Here is a 27,415-nt window from a genome sequence, read left to right on the forward strand (position 1 = left end):
CAAGAAAACTTTGAGATATTCCTCTCTGTTTCCCTCCTTCCCTCTCCCTCTTCCTCTCCCTATTTCTCTGTCACTAGTGAGAGCATGCACATACACACACCCCACATTACTGCAACCATTCCAAAATGAAGTCACACCTTTGTTAATGTAAACTTCTGAGTCTTGCACAACAACTGGATATTGGTCTTTGAGTTGAACTTTCCATGAAAGAGACTGTTTACTTTTTAATCAAGTGTCCGTCAATAAGACGTGGGAAGGACCTCATGGTTTCCTGTCTCCTCAGCAGGGCTCTGGGCATGAATATATGCAAAAATATGGACAGAACGGCCACATCAAGTGATACGATAATTGAGGTATTTTCTCTTTCATTTTTTCCTTTAATTATTCCTAAGCTGAATAAGGGGCTGATGTTGTGAACTGATTTGTATGAATTTTTGTATTTTTTAAAATCAAGTTCTAAATTCACTGACTAAATCCTTCAGAACATTTGGCTTTGTGTTAGGAGTTTTGTGGTTTAGATTTCCACTGAAGCTAATCGTACCACAGACAGAATTAGGGTGGAAGTACTGCCCCTAAGATCATTTTTAAAATGTCTAAGTCTGTCTTGGATTTTCAAGGTCATTTGTTCCATCTCAACCGCAGACCTAAATTTTTTGCAGCTGATGATTTTCTGAAGGCATAGAAAAAGGGAAATATGTACTTTCTGATGTATTACTGCTCCATCCTAGCCAAAGGGGACAGTGTCACTGATATGAAGGTGACTGTGGTGGAAGGGGGTGCTTCCAGGGGTGCCTTAGACAAGCCATTCTGGTTGCCTTCCATTCTCTTTTTTGAAGCAGATATGATTTAATGGCAATTCCGTTACACATCCAAGACCCCCTTCAGCCCATGAATGCTCATATCACCAGGATAAGTTAAAATAGCACTTGATACAGCTCAATGTTAAGTGGAAGGAGAAATCTCTTTAAATTAAACTCGCTAATCAAAGGCTTGAGGCTTAACAAAGGACATCTCACTGAATAATTGGTTATAGCAATTGAGTTTTCTAGAGATAATTTCTTTGGCCTTCTCTCAAGTTGTATTGTGCATTGTGTATGAATGGGAGTAGACAAGAAGGAGTGGAGATGGCCTTTTATAGGCTCCCAGTTAAGCTTTTAATTTACACTGGTTATCTATACCTGTGGATGCTCCCACATCATTATCTGGGAGATAGTGGAGAAAAAAATGGCATTCTATTTTCTGCACCCTCTTCTCCTTGAGATCTTGCATCTTCATTTAAAAGCAATCAGGCGGGCAGGTGAAAGGATCGGAAAAACGATGGCTTTCTATAGCTTTTGAGACCAAGATTTCAGCTTACTCCTTCAAGGCTGGCCCACACTTCTGTGATGTCCAATATAGTATTTTTAGTCCCATTTTGAATGTTTTAAGAATTTTGTACTTTTTCAGATTAAAAATGCTTTAAAGAAACACGGCAGGGTATCCGGAGGTGGCATAAACAAGAGACAGAATATTCTTCAAAATCCACCCAATTTATTCTATTAGTCAGTTATGATGTAGCACTAGTCTTAGGTCCCACTCTACAAAGTCTAAGATAAAGTGGTTCCTATAAAGAGCCGTCTATAGGAAGCAAGCTGCCTACTTAGAAATGCTAGTTATTTGAGTCTATCACTTCCTGTCTTCCCCTTCTAAAGGGCCTTGGGTTGGGTACATGCCAGGGTTCTAGAGTCTTAATGTGGAAGACGAACCAGTCAGAGTCAAAGAGAGAAGACAAATGTTATACACCCTGAAGTCTGTGTGTAGCCACCAAATCTGCAGGGACAGAGACAGGTTCAAGACAATGATGTCAGTACCAAGATCAGAGTGGCGGAAATTAAGACCAAAGTAAGTGGGAAATAAATATATAGGGAAGGGGCAGAGGATGGTGTTTACAGAGGTAGGATGAGAAGGGCCTCAGGGAACTAGAGTTAGAACTCAGAATTTAAGCATCATGAGAGAACATTCTAGGCCAATTGTGTTCAGCCACATTGTCCAAATAACTTTGGCTTTTGACTCCTGGCAGCAAACAGGATAGTACATGGGGCTGTTGAGCATGCCCTGCAGAGTGGCCAAGAAGCTGACAGAGTCCTCTCTGCAGGGAGAGCATGACCTTCCTTTATGCTGTCCCACAATAGTTAGTTTACAAGATAAAATTCTCCAAGACTGGGAGTGCTGGGTATCCGCGGATTATGGCTCTGTGATGCATGTATGAAACTCTTCAACAGGAAGACAAAGAATGGGCCCATGGTGCAATGGCAGTGACTCTTGGAGGCACCTATAAGGAAAAGGTGACTGAGTATCTCTGCTTTGACCATCATTCTTTAGCCCAGCAAAGAGCACATCTGTCTACCAAGTTATGTGTGTCCTGCTCCAACATGATAGCCATGATTAAGGAGACAAAAATAGTGTAATTTTGCTTGAGTCTTGAGGAGCCCAGAAATAACGGATGTGTATTAAAATGCCTGACTCCTCGCTTCATGCATGGGTGGAGTAGTGGTAGTGACTGTCCCAGGCAAGGACAACTGGGAACAAAAATTATATTTTGTGAGGCTGGTCTTACCCAAAGTAGAATGGGGGAGAATGAAGGCAGGCCAAATCAGATGCCATGGGAAAGCCAAGGATCAGACAGCAGCAATATCATACATCTACACAAATCCAGAGGCCTAAAGAGGGACTGACCAGGTTAGGAACCAGAGAACAGATCAGTGCTTAAGTCAGAAAGAGACAAGGATGGGACTGGGGAAGAGTAGTGGTGGGAAAGCAAAAGGATGTGCTATCGATTGCTAAAATAATCAGGAGTGTACTTTATTAATTTAGTATACCATTCGGTCATTCAAAAAGTATACATTCATACATTTATTCAACAGGTATTTAGGTGCTTAATATGTTCCAGGTTCTGTGCCTAAATCTAGGGATGCAGTAGTGAGGACACCCAGACACCGACATGGTGTGACAAGTGCTATGACTTGCAAACGATTTATGAGAACGTACTGGGAGAGCACCTACATAAAGTCTGGAGAGAAAAGGGAAGATTTCTCCCCTCAATAGAGAATGCTGGGCTGAGGCCCAAGGACAAGGTGGGGTTGGGCAGGGTTGGAGGGGTGCTCATTTGGAGCAAAGGAAATAACATATGCAAAGGCCAGGTGGCAAGAGAGCACAGTGCCTTGGAGAAAGTCATAATATTTAGCTTGGTTAGCACAGAGAATGGGAAGTAGGGCATGGGGAAGAGGTAGTGAGGGTTCATGTAAAGTCAAGGACCAGAACTTAGGAACCCCTAAGCCATGGTAAGGACTTTGGACTTCACTCTAAAAGCCATAAAGAGCCACTGGAAGGGTTTGGAGCAAGAGAAACTCCCCCTGAACTGTGCTGGGAAAGAATGCTCTGATGCAGGTTGCATAGGTCAGGGTTGACATGGCAGTGAGCTGGACCTGGAAGGTGGCAGTGGAGCTTGATCAAGACAGGTTGGATAGAGACTTAGATTATCAAAATGACAGGGCTTGTTGCTTGTCATTGGCCTGAGGTGTAACGGACAGGAGGCAAAGATGACTCTGGGGTTCCTGGATTAGACAGTGGAGGGCAGATAGTTATCAGATGCCATTTTGGGAAAGTGAAAGGAGAATTGGGTGTGGGAGGGAGAGCATGAGCTCAGTTTTGGATATGCTGGGGTTTGGAGCTGCAGTGCCTGTCCAGGTGAGTGGTAAGGCTGCACACTGGACCATGCAGAGGCTCATTGTCAGTTAACAGCTAGCAGGGTGAATTTTCTCTTTAGTATGGCTGAGGATCTGTCCTGGAACATAAAGAATCTGGGCTGGAATATGCCAGAGGGATATAGGTAATCCTCAAGTTCGAATCTAGATGTACAGTAAGAGGATTCAGGTTCTGAATGCAAAGAGACAAACAAATGAGATCTACATCTCTCGGTGTATGAAAAAGAATTCCACTTGTACCAATAGTTCTGGTTTTACAAATTCCTTGATATGCTTTCATAACAGAGCAATTGCTTCATGCAGTGTTTCACAGAAATGTCTGCAGGGCACACCCAGAAAATGGTGTACTTCACAAAAGATATGCAATCTCCCTGGGCTGGTGAACCTCTGCACCTCGGACTTTCTCTTCCTCGGGAGGAGTTCCACTGTTATCAGGGTACCATTGCCTGGCGCCTGCCTGTCTGAAACCCCAAAAGGGAGCCATCTGTTTTGCTGCAGAATATTTTCAGCCACAAGTCATATATCGTTACTCAAGCCAGGGCGTGCTGTTGCTTGTCGAATTTTTTATAGGTGGGAAGCCCAGTTTATGTTCTGAATTAGAGCCTCTCGCCTGCCTGTGGCAAATTATGGCATATGCTAGTGGAACTTCCCTCCTGGGCGATATTTGAAATATTCAAGATACATTATTTGTTCAGACATTCCACTACCCCCTTTTAAACAACTCTTTCTTGATTACCATTCAGTCTTCAAGCACAGACATGTATGTGTGTGTGTGTGTTTGTTTGTTTGTTTGTTTTGGATTTTCTCCCACGAGAGGCATTTTTCCAATTCTCATTAGAAATTTTCTCTTTGTCCGGTAGGTGAAAAACTTGTGGAGAACACACTTTATACTAAGTTTTTTTAAAAATGACCCATTTAAGTATGCTTTGAAGGTTGGATTCTGGCAAAATATATTTGTAATTTTAAACTGTTAAAGACAGAATAGTGTTGAATTTAGCCCAGTACTAGCGATACCTGCTAAGGAATAATTCCATTTAATAGCTTCAAGTTACATAAAAGCTGTTGCTTCAAGGGAAAGGAAGCTAAAGGTAATGGGGGTGGTTTAGGAGAGAAACACATTGTAGGAGGCAGATTAGTTATGTGGGTTCATGCTCCAGGTGTTGAGCAATTACTATCTTTCCTTCTAACTCTGCATGAATCAGAAAGACTCTATTTCTTGAATTAGGAGGCAGGAAATACTGTAGCAATGAACAAGTCAGGAGGGCTGAGCATATTAAATGAATGGGAAGTTTCTAGACATCAGGAGTTTCCTTTTCTAGATTAATTAAGTTCCGTTGCAGGAGAAAAACGTTAGGAATTTTCACACGTGAGACTAAGAGTTCTGGATAGTTTTTGCTATAAGAGATTGGCTGGAGTTAATGCTGGATCCTGGAAACAGAAGTGGAGTTAAAAATGATAGACACTAAGGGAACTTGTTCGAAGGTGCTCCATCAGCCCCTGGCTAAAGCCCCACCTTCTTAAAATGTCACATGAAGCTTAGTTTGACTCCTAATTGCTTTTCTAGGCTGATTTGTTGCCTTCCTTGCCCATCCCTTGCTCTAATGTCTTATCTTGTCTTCCTCCCACCATTCCCACCTTCATACTCCCAACACAGCATAGTACTTGTTTTAAGAATGACTTTCTTGAACATGTCATGTTCTCAACTCCAGGATCTAACGTGAGCTTTATCTTCTACTTCCTCCATGCAGGAGGCTGAGGCAGCATCGATGTCACCTTCTCAGAATCCCTCCTTACCTTTGTATATGCACCATGATCTCCTGATTCACCCCTTCTGTAGCACTTACAGCACCACATTGGAGTTACTTGTTCAATCACCCATCTCCCTGACAGCATTGAAAGTTCTGTGAGGACTGGGGCAGTGCCCACCATCTCGCTATTGCATTTCCTATATCTGGCACATAGCAGGTGCAAGAATAACATCTGCTTAACTGAATTTTCCAGTTGACGAAACTTCTAGAGTGATGTGCTGAATTGTACAGAATCATTTGTATTTCTTGAACACTTGTCCCATCTGTGTATCCTATTCAAATCAACTATTATGAAAATATTAGGAAATATTTATCCTTAGCTTTTAAAGTATGCTATTATGAAAGAAAGAATAGATTAAATTTAAAAACATGCTATTTTTCTGTATTTCAATTATGCATTCTTCTGAATAAGATAAAAGATCTAACATAAAGCCAAATCTGATCCCTGCTGATGTTGGGAAGCTTACTCTAATGAAGCAAGTATGACTTGGAAATAAATGACCTTGTTGCTTTTTTTTGGAGTGACATGATAGTTTGGTGATGAACAGCTACTCTGTTTTTTTTTTTTTTAATCTGTAAAATGAAGATATTATGATTTACTAAATGTAATTCTTGGAAGAATAAAGTGTGATTGCAGAGGACTGGCAATGACACCTGGCACATAGTTCCAAAACTAAATAAATAATGACTTTTAATGTTTGGTGACAGATGGTAGTCACACTTGGGATAGACATAGCATAACGTATAAACTTGTTGAATTTTTATACTGTACACCTGAATGTGATGTAACGTTGTGTGTCAACTGTAGTCAATAAAAAAATAGTAATTTCCATATTTAGGAACATGACTATCTCTAAAGGCTTCACTTGGTCCTATCCAATAAGTGAGGAAAAGCATGAGCTCACAGTGCTCTGACTTCTGAGATATTCTTCTGCACTCCCATGTGTGTGTGCACATGTATATGTGTGGGTGTATAATGCTCATGCATGTGCCCTCACTTCATGAACTATGTATCATAGATGTTGAAGTTTCCAAAACCTTTTCCTCGTAATCTGCATTTTCATCAACTTTCTATTGACCTTACCATGTGGTTCAATGCCTCACATAGGTGTTACCGACACCTTTGAGCACATCTGCTTGGAACTGTGCTTGGAGGATTGAAAATTTTGAAGGTGTGTACATAGTGATATAAAGCTTTAATAATAAATTAACAGATAGTTTAGAGCCCTCATTACAGCCATCTGTGTTAACTTCCCTTTACAAATTAAAATATCCATTTTGACACAAGTTTAATTTTTCCAAAGCACCTGTTCTAAAAGGCAATGTATTTTTTATATAATCAGAATGGCAACACTTTGAAAATTCTTCACTTTACTGGAAAGTCAGTTATGTTGCAGAATAAATCTTTCTTCATGGGGGAGTGATAAGTTCTCATATGTAATGAGGAAAATCAATACCCAAACAAAAACACCAGATAACATAAACAGAGATCACACTCAGATTTCATTTCCATTCTCTTTCATTATTATTATTGTTATTTTTTAGATAGGCTCTAAGTCCAGTGTGGATCTTGGACTCACGACCCTGAGATCAAGAGTCTACAGCTCTATGGACTGAGCCAGCCAGGTGCCTCTCAATATTATTTATTTTTTAAAAATAAGCTATGAATCCCTTTGGCTTTCTTCTAATATTAACAAAAACCACTGTAGAAGCAGAAGTGATCAGTTAACAAGTATATTGAATTCTGGAAAAAAAAAACAAACAATAACAAAGCTTCCATTTTAAATCATCCACAGAAATTGGAGCGATTTCTAACACAACCTTGGGGATTAGGCAGCTTATTTGTACTATCCATTTTCTTCCACACCAGCTACCCATTTACTAAATAATTCTTGTAGTGCGGTTGTATGATATACCAGTATTTTCCTAATTTTGCTACCAAGCCAAGTAGCATCAGACATGCAATGATGTAGGTGTTCTTGAAGGCAGACTTCACTACAGGCTAAAATAAGAGAATTCTGGTTCATAATGGCTGTACCATTTTCTAGGCATTATTTACTGTAACTGGATAGCAAGAGAAATACCAGGTTTCCTTAAAATAAGACAATTTGCAAGACCTGTCACAAGAAGTAGAAAGATTTCTCTTTTTTCTTAACTACCTCCATAAAACAAAGGAATTGCCAGAAACCTCTGAATGCTTCCTCTCTCTTCATGAAAAGGACTGCTTAATTGAAGTTACCGACCTTCTTTCCTTTTCCATTCAAAGATCACCTCTACCCCCTTGGAGGGATGTCAGGGGAAAGATTTCTGCTTTCCAGGAGCTGTAGAGAGTTATAATCATCTGTCTCCCTGTATTATATACTCTCCTTGGAGTACATTAAAAAGCCATAAGATGCAAAACATATAGTATATGTTCTTTACTACCTTTTAAATACAGGTTCTTTGAAGATGTGATAGTGGACAGCAGGAGAGACTAGATTTAAATAAATTTCTGAGCAACTCTCAGATTCTGTGATGCTGTCACTTGCAGTATCTAACATATTGCTCTGAATATCACTTCTGTGGGCTGATTGCCAACTACCTTCCAATGTTTATTTCAGCTTCTATCTCTATTCTCAGGCAGTTTGTCATCCATTTATTGCCTTCTTCCTCAAAGGTAGAAAATCCTGGAGGGAGGCAAAGAAGGAGGTTGGTATTTTGGGATGAACCAAGTTTGTTGTGGTCTGGATTTTGTATTGTTGAGTAGGTAGGTGTGGAAAAGAAAAGGCTGGAAATCATGACTGAGTTAGATCCAAAGGACAAGCCATTGAGCATTTTACAAAGAGGTGATATGGTAAGATTTTAATTTTAGAAATATCACAATTAATTCTGGGTAGTGGGAATACAAATGTTCATTTTATCATTCTTTGTACATTTCTTTTTTTAAATAGATTTATTCTTATTTATTTATTCATGAGAGACACACAGAGAGAGGCAGAGACATAGGCAGAGGGAGAAGCAGGCTCCCAACAGGGATGCTGATGCAGGACTTGATTTTGGGACCCTGGGATCATGACTGGAGCCAAAGGCAGACGCTCAACCACTGAGCCACCCAGGTGCCCCTGTACATTCTATATTTTCAAACTCAAATGAAGTAAATAGAACTCACTCTGGCTATAGAGTAGAGAAGGGGTTGAAAAAGATGCAATGCCTTTATCAGGGGAAAATTGGTGATAGTGATACTATGGGACACAATGATATGTGTTCACTGTGGCAGTGCCCAGTAGGGGCAGAGGTTCACAAATGGATTGAGGCATGTGTAGGAGACAGAACTGGGATCAGATCGGGGTTGGGAGTGTGAAGGAAATAGGTGTCGTAAATGTTTCTGGAAGTGCCAATTGGGTGAGCAATGGTCCACACAGGAAGACAGGTAGAAGGTGATTGTGTCCACTTGGGACAGTTAGAAGTGTCTGTGAGTTATTTTAGGAAATAAACCTTATAGGCAGTTGGATTTCTGAGTCTGCAGCTCATAGATACAGGTTTGGGCACTATTGGTATATGGACACTGCAAGAGTATGTGAGATATGTGTGAGATATGATGGGTGACTGGGGAACTGGCAAGGTGGGGATGAAATTCTGGGGAATGTTTACAAGTGTTGCAATGTTACAGGGGAGAGACTATGAAAAAGTGGATGGTGAGCTTTTTGATAAGGAAATAAGTCATCAGTTGTGTCAAAGAGATCAAGGGAGATAATTCTGAAATTCTGAAAACAATCATCTTTTTTTTTTTTTTAAGATCTTATTTACTTAGAGTCAGAGAGCTCAAGCAGAAGCAGGGAGAGGGACAGAGGGAAAGGGAGAAGCAGACTCCCTGCTGAGCAGGGAGCCATATGCAGGACTCGATCCCAGGACCCTGAGATCATGACTTGAGCTGAAGGCAGAAGCTTAGCCAACTGAGCCACCTAGGTGCCCTCTGAAAAAGTCATCTTTGATTGAATTTAGCAATAAAGTTTTCTAGGAGAACAGTGGTCGTGGAATGGCAGTGCAAGTAGCCAGACTGCAGCGTTTTAAAGGTTAAATAATAATAATAGTGACATTTTTGAGAGCTTGCCCTGTGCTAAGCTCTTTCCCAATATTGCCATATTTTATTTTATATAAACAGCAATCTAATCTGTAGAATCAGTATGAGCTCCATTGTACCTGAGAAAATTGAGACATAGCTTAAGTCCCATGCCCAGGATCCCATGAATCAGGTGTGAGAAGAACAGCTCTGGCTCCATGTGCTTTAATCCCAAACTCTTATGCTTTTTGGTGAGGTGAGGGAGCAGTGGATGTAGGCTCAACTTCAACAGCTAGGATAGGTTGTGGGCGAGGGAGGAAGAGAGAGCTGGAAGGGCCAGCCCATGGAAAAGAGGGGATTTATTTGTCTGCTTGTTTGCTTTCCAGGTAGGATAACCTGAAGCGTATTTAAATACTGATGGAGAAGAAACTGCTAGAAACGGAGAAGTGACGAATCTGGAGAGAAGAGAGGAGAGTTGATGTACAAGGTGGGTGTCCTGAGAAAGTGGCACAGGGTGGGATGGGATCCAGAGGAGTAGTTGTGATCCCAGGCAGGTGCGTATGGAAGTAGATGGTTGAGGGAATTCTTGCTTGATGGCTTCTATTTTCTAAGAAGGAAGGTGAGAATGAAGACTTATATTTGCCAGTGTGTAGCAGGAAGAGTCAGCAGGTGGGAGAAATGGAGACAGTGGAGACCATGAAGTTCAAGTAAAACAGATGTAGGGGAGAGGAGGGGTGAGAAAAAGTCTAGTTTGGACCATTCCTTAGGAAGCATTTGTTGAAAACAGATAGATAGATAGATGGTATTGAATTTACACTGAACTTGTGTCTTCCTCTGATATTAATTTATTAAAAAAATTTAATCTTTCACACCCATGAGCACTTAGCCCTTTATTCATAAAAGGAGAGAAAAGAAAACAAATGCATGGGTGTGACTTTTGTGGAAGTTTCGATGTTAGATAAAGAGAAGCCTGTGTTCTGTATTGCCTTCCTCTTTTCCTCCAATTCTAGAAGACTTTCAAAGCTGGGGAAAGAGATAAGAAGGGAGAGGAAGGAGGAGGAGGAGATGGGGATGGAAGAGAGATGAGGAGACAGAGGACCCTGTCCACTGGTGTTGCTTTGGGGTCCTGGTCAACACCAGTGTTATTAAGAATTCCAATATTCCTTGAGCTCCCTGGCATTTCTTTATCTGGGTTTTCATTTTGTGGAAATCCTCCTGGGTCCTGGCTAGCTCACATGGTGACTTCATAGTTCACAGCAGTGACTGACAGCTTCACAAACCAGACCTGCTGTCTGACAGACAACTACATCTCTCCTGCTAAGTGTTGGATCTGAACTTCTGCGTAGCTTTGCGATCCCTGGTGTGAGGATGCCTCTTGGGCCCCTCAATCTTTGCCTGACTCTCTTTCTTCCTGCTCTTATCTAATTTCTGGATGGCATTTCATACATCATTTTCCTGACAGGAAGAGGTGAAGCCCAGTTGAATATCCAGGTGCAGTGCTTGGCCTTGATTTGAATGAAGTGTATTTTAAAATTAGGGCTGGCTGGTTTTGAGGGTGACCACTTGAAACTCCCTTCTCTGGAGATCTGCTCCTCTCCCTGGGAGAACAGAGTCACTTTGGTGGCCATGGACATACTACTTTTGGTGCTTTCAATCTAACACCTAATGTGTTATGTCACTACTCACAGTTGGCCTTAATTCATGGGCTCTTTAACTAAGTCACAGAGGAGCTGAAAAGTAGACAAGATTTTTAGACTGAACTGCCTTACTTCTTGGTGAATTCTTGTGAATGAGAGATTCTAATGTCATGAACTGAAATTCCACGACACTGAGACAAGTTTCATGATACAAACCTTGTTCCTCTTTGACAGGTATGTACAAATCACTTCTTTTTAAAAACAGATTTCATTTATTTATTTATGAGAGACACAAAGAGAGAGGCAGAGGAGAACCAGGCTCTCTGATGGGGACCCTGATGCGGGACTCAATCCCAGGACCCCAGGATCATGATCTGAGCCAAAGGCAGATGCTCCACCACCGAGCCACCCAGGTATCCCACAAATCACTCTTTCATGTTATTCCTTCATCAAATAGTTATTGAGTGCCTCTTATGTCCCAGGCACTGTTGAAAAGGGACTCTAGTATTTCATACTTTTGTGGGCACACATTTCTTCCTGTGATTAAGACCAAGTATTTGGTGGGGGAGAAGAATTAGAGCTCCTGTTTATCGAGCACCTTCCATAGTCTGCAGTGCATCACTTCTAGGCTCACCATGAACACACTGGGGTAAGGAATATTTTGGGGTATTTGGGTTATTGGGGTAAGCCCATTTTGCAGATCTGGAAGTTGAGGCTTAGCTGTGTGAAGTAATTTACCAGCAGATGGCAAATTGAAACTTTGTCTTTCTGTCTTCAGAACTCATCCTAGTTGAGCTGCCAGAGGAGGAAAGCAGAAATGAAGTGAAAATTTCAATTTTCAGGGAGTAAGATGATTTTCACATACACCTGTATTTTAGCACTAGCTGCAGCCATTTACTCTTTTATCCTAGATAAGGGTCACTGTAGGAGTTATTTTCTTAGCAACGAGACTGCATGTGGGGTCACAAACTGGCTAGAAAGTTACTGAGTTGGGAAGGTAAATGTAAAGACCTCACTCCCAAGGCAGGGCCAACCAGAGAGCCCTTAATTGCCTTGGAAAGCAATGTGGGCTGTAAATCATCATTCATTTTGTACTCAGTCTCCCATCCACTTGACACCAGTGATAATCATTAGCTGATGTCAAACAAGATGCCGACAGCAAGAAGGGTGGGAGTCATCTTGGTTGAATGCTCCTGGGGTCCCTTTGCCTATGTCTTCCATTACACCTCACGTGTACTCTGCAAGGTGGAGACCCAGCAACGGCAGGGGAGGGAGATGCAGGAATTCACACGAGTAAGAGAAAATTCAAGTTTTGGACTCAAGTGTGCCAGGCTCCAAAGTCTTTACTTGTACCGTCTCTTACTATGATAAACAGGGGATTGAAGGAATTGTTTGGGGGTAGAGAAGGGAGTAAATGAGGGCCTCGAGATTGCCAAAGCGGCAGGCACACCCCATACTCAATCTCCTGGGCTTTTGCTATCTTCTCTTTCATTTTGGAGTGGTGTTTTCTTAGAACTTTGAACTCTACACTACATTCATAAGTTTCTTTAGTGGATAGTGCAAGGCTTTGTAGGTCCTTTCCCAGAAAGTCAACATCTGGCAATGCTGCAAGGTGGAAGGAATACTGCATCTGGAGTCAAGAGACTCCCTCAGAGCCCTGAGTGGCTGTGCCTCCTTGGGAAAGACCCTTAAATTCTTTTCGGCAAAGTTCTCCAAGTCTTATTGTCTTTGCTATTTATTTATTTATTTATTTATTTATTATTTTATTTATTTATTTGAGAGAGAGAGAGAAAAAAAATGAGCAGGGGCGGGAGCAGAGGGAGAGGGAGAAGCAGACTTCCTGCTGAGCAGGGAAGCCCAATGTGGGGCTCAATCCCAGGACCCTGGGATCATGACCTGAGCCAAAGGCAGATGTTTAACTGACTGAGCCACCCAAGGGCCCCTTTCCTTTGCATTTTAGATGGACATAGGGATAGCTTCTGTATTCATTCACTTGTTTGATCATACATTCATTGACTTGTGTGAGCATTCATTCATCCACTTGTTCCTGTGCAGGCACTAGTCTAGCTGTGGGAGTTCCAGGGGCACATAAGACAGATAGCTCACCTGTTCTTCAGCAGTTTACCTTCTAGTAAGATGAACCATACATCGCTCTGTGAAGAAGACAGCTTTGGGTTATTTTAAGTGTTATAGAGGGAGGGGGAAAAATGAAATAAAAAAAAAACTCTAAACGGGGTCCTCAATAGAGACGGATGTCACAGGCTGGGGAGAACAGGCGAGCTTGGGTGGCCAGAGAGGGCTCTCCTGGAAGAATTCATATGAAATGTGACCAGAATAAAAGAGCCAGTGGAGGGAAGAGAACAAATGAAAGAGAACTGAATGTGTCTTTGAAGCGTTTAAGGAAATAGAGGGAACACCTTGATCGTTGAGCTCAGGACCCAGTGACAGTGTATGTGTGAAAATACTTTGCATATTCTGAACAATTATCCAAAAACGACCATTATTTTTATTTCCTTTCCTGCCACTCAACTTTCTCCTCCTTCCCTCCCTCTTTCTTTCTGGTGTGTCTTCTTCTTCTTCTGTTTTTTTTTTTTTTTTTTTTTAAGATTTTATTTATTCATTCATGACAGACACACAGAGAGGCAGAGACACAGGCAGAGGGAGAAGCAGGCTCCTTGGTGGGGAGCCCAATGTGGGACTCCATCCCAGGACCCTGGGATTACAGCCTGAGCCAAAGGCAGCTGCTCAACCACTGAGCCGCCCAGGCGTCCCTCTGGTTTGTCTGTTATACCAGTACTTCCCAAACTGTGCTTAAAAACAATACAGTAGTCTTATTTTTATTTTTTTTTAATTTCCAATGTTATGTACTGATAGTTCTGTCAACTGTCCTAATGCTGTCCAATAACTGGGGAGCTTTCGATACGCTGATCTTGACTCCTGTGCTTCAGTCTTGGTGGCCTGACTGTGCACAGTTCATGGATCACACCTTAAATCCCACTCTCCTACACAGCAGGGTTTGTGGCCCAGGCCTGCATCCACAGGCTTGGTTACTGGGGGTTGCTGACCGCTTAACAAACTCTGTGACTGGTGTGATGACTGGCATGGGTGCCAAAGAGCACAGAGGCCTGGGCATCATGTCCTGTGAAGGCTTCCTGGAGGAAGGGGTAACATTTGGGAAGAATCGAGTTTGAAGGTCGAACAGGAGTTTGCCATGTAGACGAGGAAGACAGCAGAGGAACAGGGTCTGCACGTTCTGTCTCTGTATTTTGCTTTTTGTCAGTGTATCGTATGAATGGGAAGAGTTTTATTTCAATGGGGCACAGGGTTCGGAAGTATACCCCAGGCATCAATGGGAACATGAGGTACTCTGGGCCTTAGCGTGTTGTTCTCTGATGGCCAGAGATCATCCGGACTCCTTGGGACAGGGGCCTGGAGGCCCATGGAAAGAACCAGTCTTCGTTTTTCCTGACATTGCTGTATCATCAAACAGCCCCATTAGCCCAGAGCCAGGGCGACCCCAGGGGGGTTCACACAGACTCTAGGACGAGAGCAGCCACAGGCCAGCATTTCCCAGGAGGTCTCCATTCCTTTTACTGAGTCTGAAAAGCCACAGTGGGGAGTGTCCAACGAGAACAGAATCCTCGCCAAGGTGAATTGCAAGCTGCCTCCAACAGGCTTGGGCAATAATGCCTGGCTCTTCGATGGGGAATGGGCAAGGTTATGAACACCCTCAGAGCGAGCCTCGGAGTATTGGTAACAGCCTGGGCTAGCTCCTCTGTGTGGTGGAACTGGAGGGCTGGAGAGGTGGGGACCAGCATCCTGCCTGGTGGCAGAAGCAAGGAAGACAAATGACACCTTCCCAAGAGTAGTAATGCCTTTCCGGGGTGACCCAGGGGTTTCCCTGCCACCCCAACAGTTTGGTGAGCTTTGTGCCACTCAGGAGATCTCAGTCCTGCTAAGAAAGCAAAGCAAAACAAAACAATACACTTCTCCTCCCCTCCCTGCCCACCCCCCACCCCCATGCCCCGCAAACACTGGAAACCCCAGAGGCTCTTGGCTTCTAAGGAAAAAAATAAACCTTCTCATTTTTGTCTTCATTTGCTAAACAACTGAAAAATCAAGCAGAGACTATCTGGGAGACTTACCCAGTGGAGTGTTCCTCTAGGTGAGGAAGGGGAGTTGCTGTGGGCTCTCTTTTGAATAGCTACTTTTGGTTTGGCAGACGTAAGCTCATTATCCTTTTCTTGGGTACTTTTCTTGCCGTGTGATTAAAAAAAAATTTCTTGGAAATGTAAGATTTGAAAAGAGCCCAGCAGTCTATGAAAAGAATTATATCTTATCACCGAGTCTCAGGCTCCATGGGCACCACAAGTTTCCGCAAGCTTAGAACTGCTTCCAACGGAGGAACGCCACATTCGTGGTAACTGGAAGCAAATGGTTCAAAGCGTTGGACTTTGGAGTCATATAGGCTTAGGGTTTCATTTCAACCCTGACACTTCCTCCCTAGTGTGCATTATTTCACCTCTGAATCTCTGCCCTTTATGTGTAAAATGGGGTAATGGTTGCACTTACAGAAGGTCCTTGTTAAGCTTTAAATGAGATAGACCGAGGCGGCCCTCAGCGCAGCACCTGGGCCACGGTAGAGGGTGCTTTCCATGAATCCTAGCTGCTCTCATCACCCTATTCGTTGTTACCTTTGTGGCTGACTCACATCATGGGGCCCTGTTACTAGTCTCTTCTCCATGGACACCATTGCTGCATGGGATAATCAGGTTACTTTCTTGTCACTGGTTGCCCCACTCCTGCCCATCAATCATTCAACCAGTGTGTAAAGTTTTTAATTGATTTGATTTGATGTAGCCATGAGCTTATACTATTGTGCTAGCTGCTGTGGTGGATGGAGAAAATGCACTAAAAATGGCAGAGAGCAGTTGAGATTTATTGAAGATCCACTTGGGGCTTCCCTACTTCATCTCACTCAAATATCTGCTCTGCAAAGTACGTAGATCACTCTTGTTTCCTGAAAGAGGAAAGAAATCCTACCGGGTTGACTTGCCTAAGCTCACACAGCAAGTGAGTGGAATAACTGGGATTTGCACCCAAGTCTTTGTGTCTTCTGAGATAGTACTTGTCTTTGCACCACCTCGTTGTCTTTGCTGAGCTCACCAGCTAGTTAAGTGAAGAAAATGCACAAAATACAAGGCAGGGTGTAGACTAATAGAATGCTACAACATTTGAGTTGGAAGGGCAGCAGCAGACCATGCCAGCCGCTTTGTCTGCCTTGTCTATGTCCTCTTGCCAGAGATTGCATATCCACAGCCACTGCTGAGCAGAGGGAAAGTGCCTGAACCTAGTAGCCATAGCAGTCTAGACCAGTCGTGGGTACTTGACCCAACTAGGGACAAGCTGATCTCATTATTTTAGAATTTAGAGATTATAGTTGGCTGGAGTTGGGTGTTTGAATTAGTAGATTGTGTACAGACATGGATCATATACTAATATCCTCTTATTGTGTAACAAATTATCACAAATTTAGCAGGTTAAAACAACTCATTAGCTAGCAATTATATAGGTCAGAAGTCCAAGGCGTGCGTGGCTAGGTTCTTACAAGGCTTATAGTCTTACCAGGCTGAAATTGTGTTGGCTTAGTCTCCCATGGAGGGCCCAGGGAAGAATCCACTTCCAAGCTCTTTGAAGCTGTTGGCCAAACTCAGTTTTTGTATGTGGTTGTAGGACTAAAGTTCTTACTTCCTTACTCACTGTTGACCAGGATCTGTTCTTGGCTCCTAGAGGCCGCCTGCAATTCTTGCTATATGGTACCCTCTACCTCTAAAGCCAGCAAGGGAGTAGCTCTATCTTATACTTCTGATCTTTTCCTCAGGAAAAGCTCAGACCCTTTTAAGATTCATCTGATTAGGTCAGGCCCACCTGCATAGTCCCCTTTTCTTAGAGTCAACTGTGTCATATAACATAATCTAATCACAGAATTGAAGCCCATCACATTCATAGTCCTGGAGATTATGCAGCTACATATGGCAGGAGGTGGAGAGTCACGGGGATCATTTTAGAATTTTGCCTAACAGAGATGAATTTGTCACTTGAGGGGGGTCATATGCACCAACTGGAAGGGAAAAGAGACAAAGATAAAGACAGAGACAGAGGCACAGACTGAAGAGACATGGAACAGCAGAGGCAGTGAGCAAAGGCAGGGCAGGGCCAAAGCTGGGCTACCCCAGGAGAGTGGACTCATGCACGCAGTGGTGAAGGAGATCAGCTGCCCTTTTATTCCGCCATCACAATTCCAGCTTTCAGTCAGGCCCTGACAAAGTGCAGCCTCCAGCTCTTGGATTCCAAGAAAGATCCCGGTGAACCTGTCCTTCATTCTCCTTTATGTTTGTGCTAGCTTGAGTAAGTCTGTTTTCCGTAATTGAGTGAATGTGAATCTCTATCCATAATTAAAAACAATCCCAATCAATTCAGAGACGTCTAACTTCCCTTGACTTTGTGTCTATGCTATCTTTGCCCTGTCCAGACCCCATGGGTTGTGCCACAGTATTGCACACTGGCCCGCAGACCTCCTCTGCCAACACCTACGTCTCCCTGCCTGCACTCTTCTCTGGTGGTGGGGGCTTCTCTGCACTTTCTGCCCCATTTTGAGCTGGGGTATTCACACTCCCTGGGAGCTCCCCACACCAGCAGATCCCTTAATTGAGGAGAGCTTGGGTGTTAACTATCCCTGATCCCTCATCTTGCCAGTAGGGAGATTCTGAAGTACATGTTCTCTGTGGGCTTCCAGAGTCAGATACAGAAAGTGATAACCCGCTACTGGCCACCTTCCCTTTCCTGTGTCACTTGCCCTTTCCCTACTGGTGTGTCCAGGGATTTGCTCTCAACTAAAATGCTTGTACCTTCAAGACCTTCTTCTGGGGGGCAGAAGCACCCTAAGACACTTACGTAGAGCTGAGTGTCTGTGGGGACAGGGTGGCAGTCCTTGATGGCATCTGGTCAAGAGTAAGGCCAAGATGTCCATCTCTCTGTCATCTTCTCAGTCAACAGACTGTCTTAGAGATTCTCTTGCTTCCATTCTCACCTTCTCTTTGCTACTTCTGGCTGGCCAAGTCTCTACTTTCCTGGCTACACTGCACAGATGGGCTAGTGGGAGTCCTGGCTGTGGACTTCAGTGTTCAGATGCAGCCCACCTTTGGTCAGATTGGAAGCCAAAGGAATATTTACTCAGACTTCTCTGCCTTTTCAGTTTGCTACCGGTGTACCCCACAGAGAGAACCCAGCTGAGGGCCAGAGTACATAGGTGCCAGTGGTATTGCCCTTGCACACCAGCCTTGTGGGTAGAGAGGAGAGTGGATAAAGCCCAGAGTGGACCTGGAGGGACAAGCAGAAGATATGCAGCACACCACCACGTTTCCTGCAGAAGTGTACTGCTTCCCAAGGACTCACTCCAGGGAATGGGCACAGGGCAAATCTCATGTGCACTTGAATCTGCACATCTCTGTGTCCTTGTGTGCATGTGCATGTGTGTGTGTACTGGCTTTGCAAATGCAAATGTTTCTCAAGGTTACTGTGACACGTTACCATGCTTTTAGTGGCTTATGACTACAAATTCATTCTCCTCCAGTTTTAGGGGTCAGAAGTCAAAAGGCAATTTCAGTAGGCTAATGCAAAGGTGTCCAGTAGTACTGTTTCCTTCTTGAAGACTCCAGCAGAGAATGTCCCCTCATCTTTGCCACCCTTCAGAGGCTACCTGTACACCTTAACCTTGTGGCCCCTTCCTTCATTTTCCTTTTAAAGATTTATGTATTTATTTGAGAGAGAGAGAGACAGTGAGTGAGGGAAGTTGCAGAGGAGGGGAGAGAGAGAATATGAAGCAGACTGCTGATTGTGGAACCCGATAGGGAACTTGATTTCACAACCCATGAAATCATGACCTGAGTCAAAATCAAGACTCGGATGCTTAACTAACTGAGCCATTCAGGTGCCCCCTCTTCCTTCATTTTCAAAGGGAGACCCTAGTCTCTGTTTCATGGCCACTCCCCGCTCCCACCCCACACATTGCTTTGTCCTCTCTGTAGTCAGATCTCTCTGCCTCCCTCTTATAAGGACACTGGTGATTAAATTTGATCCCATTAGGATAATTCAGGATAGTTATCCCATCTCTCTTAGAGAAAGGATAGAGATTTATGGGTCATTTATTGAACATGAGAAGACTCCCAAGACTCCAGAAACCCCTGTCATTTGATGCATCCCCAAAATACTACTGGAGAACCGTGAGACCTCTAAAGTTCCCCCTCTTTATTCACAATGAAGTACACTGCCAAATGCCAAGGGACTGGCTGGTGACAATAATGGTAACTTACCAAATGCCTCCTGTATAACATCCATGAGAATAAATCATTTCTACTTCTTGCAACAACCCTGCAAGGGGAGGATTATTTTACAGACAGGGAACTGGAACACAGGGAGATAAGGGAAATTTTCCAAGGTCACATCACCAGTGATAGGCAAAAGTAAGAGTTAAACATGGGTCCTTTGGGATTCAGAGTGTCTCCTTTCTACTCTGTTACAATGACTCCCAGAGGCAATCAGGGAAAAGACTTCACAATCAAGAACTAATAATACTGTGGTGAGCATAGCATAAGGCATGGACATGTTGAATCACTACATCATGTCCCTGAAACTAACATAGCATTTTATGTAACTGTACTTTAATTTAAAAAAATAAAGTAAACGGAAAAAATAAAGAACTGAGTGGCTTTTGTTTGCTATAGCCATGGCACTTGGACTTTGTAGAGATTAGGATTCTCCTTTTCTTGTGCTTTTCTCTGCTCCTCAGAAGATTCCACCAACACCTGGATTTGGAGAACCACCCCACTTTGTCTGAGTTCATCCATCTCTCACATCCTTGACATTTCCCCATGCTTTGCTTAAATCTCCTCCTGCATTGTATTTGTATCCATTGTATGTGTATTTCCTTCGGTGTTCAAATTAGGCATTATATATGGTTAGCACTCTTTTATCCACTAGATTTATCATTCCTTTCTCCTCTTCCTCTCCCTTCCCTTCCCCCTTCCCTTCTCCTCCCCCTTCTCTATATGCCTAAAGTGAGACATGAGGTACAATGTAAAGAAACAGAAAGTAGTTACTGTTTTTTGAGGCTTTGTACCCCAATAGATAATAATAGCAATGGACCAGTGAATGACTAATGTAAAACAAGTGCATGGGATATTGTAAAACAAAGGTGGAATATTGTGTTGTGATGATGAATCTAGTTTGGCCACCAGGTATATCTGGATCCGAGCTTTATACCCACTACTTTGTAAGTCTGGACAAGTTACTTAACCATCTACCTCTTAGGTTAGGTTAACCAAAAGTTGAGAATGATAATAATTTCTCATAGAGTCACTGTAGGGATGGTAGTTATTATGTAGAAGGATTATAAGTGTTGAGTGGCAATTATCAATGTTAAGCACTTAGCCCAATGCCTGATTCATAATGAGAACTCAACAATAATAACTATTTTTATTAGTGTATTAATATAAAAAGAAAGTAAAACATTCATAATATATATACATGTGTCTAATATACACAAGGTGTGGAATCAGATTTGCAAAAGTATAATGGTGGCTGAAATATATGTATCTGGTTATTGTAGTTTGGTCCTAGAGACCAGATAGCTCTTTAGAAAGTATGCTTTTTAATGGAAAACCTAAATCTAATCCATTCAGAACTCAGGAACCAGGAGCCACAGGTTTAGATACATGGTGTCTGGATGTAGTCAGGATGTAACAACATCTCATCAGGCTGTATTTGGACCACTCACCAACTATCAGGGGTGCAATGGGACAAAGGGTCATTCTAACAAAAGCAAGACCCATAGCTGGTCCAGCAATCAGAGCTGATGTCAGGGTGCCCCTGGTCTCAGCAGAGAGGACAAGGCAGGAAGTATTCTCAGATATAAAGACAGAACCCACACAAATCTCACATCTACTCATTTGCCAACTTTGATGTCTCCCCTAGATAGTTAAGGTTTTGTCACAGCCCTGATTCTCCTTTTCTGAAAGCTGCCACAGAATTGGTGCACCCTTGAAGCTCTGGCTGTAATGACATGGCCCCACTTTGGCCACTGTCGATTGGACAGTGAGACCTATCAACCCTTCTCCTAGGATTTTGGAATCTGGGGTATGTAGCTACTACTGACCTTCTGAATTGAGGACTTAGAAACTCAGGAGCTTGGGACAGCTGTCTGTGGACAGTGAAGAAAACAAGTCTGGGGACATGAGTGAGGCAAATGTAGAGATAAGTAGCAATTAGAGAATGAGAGGGGTAGAGAGGAGGTAGAGCGAGGAAGAGAAAGAAGGGACGGAAGAAGCTATTCTCGACTGCTTTTCAGTTCTGGGTTCCTGCCACCTCCATGTCCCCAGAAGTTCTTTAATATTTTTGAGTCCTAATAAATACTACCCCCGTTCTCTCTCTCTCTCTCTCTCTCTCTCTCTTTCTCTCTCTCTCTCTCACCTTCTCTAACTAATGCCTGCTTGAGACCTGTTTTGTTATTTATTTTAAAAATTGTGTCAATGCTAATACCTGACTCACCCACTAGTTAGGTATTTTCAAAATAGTCCCTTTCAAAAATGAAACTTATGGATTTCATTAAATATTTCTGTTCAGTTAAGGACACCATGTACAAAGTTTAACAGACATCTGTTATATTGCAAGGAAATATTTGCAATATCTAAACTGACAAGTGACAACTTCTAGACTATATAAAGAAGTTTGCCAAGTTAACAAGGAAAAAAACCTGATGCTCCAGTAGAAAAATAGGCAAAAAATATGAACGGGCAATTTACAGAAGAGGGAAACCCAAATGTCTGAGAAGGCTATAAAAATACTCAAACTAATTAATAACCAAATAAAGTAAAACAGTAATGAGTTATCACTTGATACCTATTATAGGAAAAAATCTGGACATAGAAATTTGGATATAGAAAATCTGGACAGGAAAGAAAGACAGTTGGTGGGCACATAGCCATTCTAGAGAGTACTCTGCATTCTTGCGTGTGTGAAGTCTATGTGTACTCCATGTCCCAGCAGTCTGCTCTGGAGAATATAGCCCAGAGAATTCCCACATTGGTCTGTGAGAAGGCTTTGGAGGCACTGTGATCCCAGCATTGTTTGCAGGTGTGAGGACTTGGAAGCAAGTCCACCCCCCTCCAGGGAAGTGCATGGGCAAAGTGTAGTTTGTGCACAGAGATGGCGTGTAACAGTTAAAAGAAGTGCCTTGCACTGCCCATGGCCATGAAGATAGACATTTAGCTAGTGCTTAGTAGAAATTGGAAGAAACAGAATGAGATGTGTAAAGTAATCTATCTACATACAATAAAAACAGCAAACAGCAGGGCACCTGGGGGGCTCAGTTGTTATATGTCTGCCTTCAGCTCAGGTCACTATCCCAGGTCCCAAACCCCACCTCTTTGGGCTCTCTGCTCAACAGGGAGTCTGCTTCCCCCTCTCCCTCTGCCCCTATTCCTGCTCACGCTCTCTCCCTCTCCCCTCACCCTCTCAAATAAATAAATAATACCCCCCTCCCAGCAAATATTGGTGTCTGTTTACAACATGTACCTCGGAAACGTGAAAGTAATTGCTGATGGGGAAGGGGACAGGAGGCAGACAATGAAAGGGGTAAATGAATAAAGGAAGCAAACAAGAGAAGGGCCTTCTACAAACTGATTATGCTGATGTTCCAGTGACCAAGGGATATGTTTAACTCTACCCTTTCCACTGAGACCCTCATTTTAAAAATCTGGGGTAATTCTAGTGACTCTTGCTTTACCTAAAAGCCTTAGGCTGGGAGAGCTGAGAGAAAACTGATGTAGGGCAGCATCCTCTTTGTGCCGCTCACAGCCCTGTTTTCTACCAGATGAGCATGGGTGAGTTGATGGATTCGGAGGTTCCATCACGTTCCCATCTTCCTTTCCCATCCACTGTTTCCTGGCTTTGAATTGTCAGGATTTATTACAGTTACAAGATTCTGTCTTCTCCTTTTCTCTGTTCTCTCTTCAATTCTGTTTAATTTAAACTTTGCTTTCTCTTTCTCCGGATTGTTTTGGATTCAAACTCACTGCCAAAGCACTGCTGGATCACTTCCCCCAGGCAGGGCTCGCAAAATCAGCCTTGGCACAGTCACAGCTCTTCACATAGAGATGTTTAGTGTGGCATTGTCTCTCAGCTGACCATAGCGACGTCATAGGCAGCCTCGACGTGCTCCTGCGAGGTGCATGTGCTGTGTAGCATGGAGTCCGAAGCCTCCATGCAAATTCGAATGTGTTCACTGAGCATAGGGTAGCGGTGGTATCGAATGTGGTTCCTAGCCTGGGGCCCAACTGGTCCATAAGATTGTTCACAGATCCCAAGCAGGTTGGACAGTTCTCTTGGCTGGTTACACAAAACTGTATTCTGCTGCTTATGTTGACCTTATGAAAGGACTTTTTTCTCCTTGCCTTCTATTATGAGCTGATTTGATGTTACACTTTTGTGGCTGGAAATAATAAGCAACTATCTAAATCATATGCATGTTGCCCTTCCTGGACTGCCCAACTGAAATGCTTAAATATTTGGCCAACAAACTTGTGCAGATCAGTTGCCCCTTGTTTTTTTGGTGTCTGTTTACAGATGGTGACTTTAATGGTCAGATTTTATAGTCTTTCATGTAGTTGGATAATTTTTCTGTTCTTGGCTGATAAAGTGCTGTTGGATAAGATCCTGTCCAATTGAAAAAGTTCCAGGGGCCTCAGTGAATAAATTGTACACACAGACATACACATACACAGATATATAGATACACACACACACACACACACACACAGACACATACACACACATACCAGGAGAAGAGATGGAAGAAGAGAGTGAGGTAGAGAGACACACAGAAAAAGATTGAGAGAAAATCAAGGTCAAAGTAGACTGAGAAACACTTCATATGTAGTCAGTGGAATATGTAATTCTCACCATTTTTCCTCAGAAGGATGACTCATGATCCTCCCAGGTTCTTTCTTGGGCTGTATGATAAGGGATATGGCAGGTAGAAAATAAACCTTATTCTTAACTTCATTCAATGTTTTCTCCATTCCTTATAGGCATCAGCCTCCCTGGCCTTGATTGCTAAAGAAACTATAGCAATCTATACTATAAATTATGCGTAATGTTCTTATGTTAATTTTACCTTGGGGGGCAGGAGTGAAGTTGGTAAGGGAAACCAATTTTCTTAGAAAACAAAATGAATCAATGAATGAAAATGAATCAATACATGCTAAACACAGATGAACCTCAGAAACATGCTAAGTGAAAGAAGCCAGATACAAAAATCATGTAGTATATGATTCTGTTTATGTGAAATGTCCCAAAAAGGCAACCAATAGAGAGAAAGTAGATTAATGATTACCTTGGGCTGGGAACAAGTATTGACTGCAGATAGCTAGAAGAGATATTTATTGGGAGCCTGGAAATGTCCTAATATCGGATTCTGGTGATGGTGGCACAACTCCATGAATTTACAAAAAAATCCTTGAATTATATATTTGAAACAGGTGAAGTTTATGGTAAGTAAAGCATACCTCAATATATGTCTGTTAAAAAAAGAAGAAAACCATGCCAAAAGAAGCCAGTTTGGAATTGTACAGTTGGCACCATTAATCACTCTTCTCCTTTTGTTTCCTAACCTGAAGGGAAGTGGATCGCTAGTGTCAGGAGACAATCGCTTTCTGTTGGTCTATGCAGACACTACTCAAAATGCTATTCAGCAAGTGTTTTCAAACTCAATGGATGGATATCCTATATCTTGTCACTACACTGGTCAGAAATACACCCACTCATTGCTGGATAATAGTCCCATGCCTGTGTCACTGTCTCATCCCTGGGCTCTTCATCTTCTCAATTCATGGTCTTCTATACATGGAAAATGGTCTCTTGTGGACCTTGGGATCACCATTTACCATCATAGTGGGAATGCAATACAGTGTGCATTTTTATTCTTATTCATTATCACATTATGGTAAAGTGGCTTCTTAGGTGACTGTATCCCACTCAAAACATCAGCTCTTCCAGGAGAGAAACTATGCTGTGTTCATCTCTGTGCTCTCAGGGCTTGACATGTAGTGAATGCTCTGTATATTTTTACTGGTCTCAGATGACTTGGCTTGCCCACGAGTTGCTACTGACCTTGTGAAAGTGAATGATAAAGTTGACTTTCATTAGGAGGTTTAGGGCAGCACTAAGTTAAGGTCGACCAATTTTTGTGTATCAATTCTCTTTTCCACAGCAATGCTGCCTAAAATACCACCCCAGCTCAGTGGCCGAAAACATAGTCCGATATTCTTGTTCATGCATCTGTTTATTGGTTGAAGGTTGGCCTGATCTAGGCTTTGTTCATGTGAGCTTGACTTGAAACTGTGGAATAGGTTTAGGTATTCTCCACATTTTTTCTCATCCTCCTTGGACCAGTGAGCTACTGGACACATGTTCTTCTCATGTCTGGAACTATCCAGAGCATAAGTGGAAATATGTGGTGTCTTTAAGGTCTGTGCTTGGAACTATTATGACACCACCTATATCCCACTGGCTAAAGTAGTCGTGTGGCTAAGTTCCACCCAGGGCATGGGACAATGGGCTCTGTCTTTAACTGGGGGAACTGCAAAACCACCAGGCAGAAAGTATATGACGGAGAATTAGAAAAAAATCAAAATGCAATAGGCTAATTTGTAAATGTCTTTCCCAAAAAAGCCAGGTTAGAATATGTGTAAGAGTGTGTAGAAACGTGAGGAATGAGAGTAACCGATGCTCTGTGTGCCCTGGGATTTCCCATCAGACCCACTTGTAACTGCTAGATGGGAAAATTGCTGCTCTTTCATTTCAGCTGAATTTGGCTTGCTAATACCTTCCATAGGCACAAGGTCAAGAAGCAGTTTTGCTCATGGGACGCCCTAACAGAGCCGTGGTGGCTTCTAAAGGAGAGGCTGACTTGAAAGTTGAAGAGCCACACACGTACCTCACTGTTGCTCTCATCTACCAAGGACACTATAATCCAAAAGAGATATGCAAGAGGGAGATGAAAATTATCTCCAGTGCTCATGGAGGCTGCAAAGTTCCCCTACCTGAAAGAATAACAGGTGAATTTTCTAAATCCTTATATTTTCTAAGGATGCCAACATAGCAGGATCATTTAAATAAAATGTTTCAACCAGCATATTTGCAGGCAGTGCCTGTTATTTTGTTTTCCAGCAGCTTCCTTCCGGGGCAGTAAAACACCTTGGGGAAGAGCTACTGATCGAATGACCAGAGGAGTGACTTTGAAAACCTGAGACTCATTGTCAAAGTGCACCGATATACTATGGTCCCTGACTTACCATGGTTCAAGGCTTAGAATTTTTTAACTTTAGGATGGTGCAAAAGCAGTGCACAGTCATTAGAAACTGTACCTGAACTATGAATGTGGATCCTCTCCTGGGTTGGCAGTGTGTGGTGAACCCCCTATTGTGATGCTGGGCAGTGGCCACAGCTCCAGGTCAGCCACCTATCCTGAGGGTGGACAATCGGTACGCTGACAATCCTTATGTCCTGTCTGGACAGCCATTCTGTTTGTCACTTTCAATGCAGTGTTCAATCAATTACATGAGCTGGGCACACTTGACTATGAAATAGGCTTTGTGTTAGATGGTTTTGCCCAGCTGTAGGCTCATGTATGTTCTGAGCATGTTGAAGGTCACCTAGACTGAGTTATGATGTTTGGGAAGTTACTGTATTGAATGCATTTTCAACTTCTGATAGGTCTTTTGAGACATAACCCCACTGTAAGCTGAGCAAGATCTGTATAATCAAATTGATAAACACATACCAAAGAACCTGCTGGGTGCCAGGGCCCTCGATCCTGACCTCTTTTCCTTTCCTTCTATGTTAGCTTTGGGAGATAAGTGTAATATTTCTGCTCCCCTTTTTTTTGTTCACCAGGACAACATTTATTTTCTTATTCATTTGTTTGTTCAGCACTTATTAAGTGTTTACTATGTAGTGGCAGTAGGATACGTTCTGGTCAAGGTGACCATTTTGCCTACAACTGAGGGATGTCCCAGAATGCCAGCCTTCAAGTTTTCAAACTTATTCTGAGGTACTGTGGTGAACACCTCG

General features: G+C 42.7%; 1 long non-coding RNA gene across 1 annotated transcript; it reads left to right on the plus strand.

Annotated features, from left to right (window-relative positions):
- The first annotated feature begins 283 nt into the window (after nt 1–283).
- LOC121478938 lies at nt 284–26,302 on the plus strand. Its single transcript, XR_005984621.1, has 3 exons — nt 284–353; nt 9,977–10,077; nt 26,178–26,302. It is a non-coding gene; the product is annotated as an uncharacterized LOC121478938 (long non-coding RNA).
- Nucleotides 26,303–27,415: the final 1,113 nt, after the last annotated feature.

This window comes from Vulpes lagopus, chromosome 19 (assembly GCF_018345385.1).
Source record: "Vulpes lagopus strain Blue_001 chromosome 19, ASM1834538v1, whole genome shotgun sequence".
NCBI lineage: Eukaryota > Metazoa > Chordata > Mammalia > Carnivora > Canidae > Vulpes > Vulpes lagopus.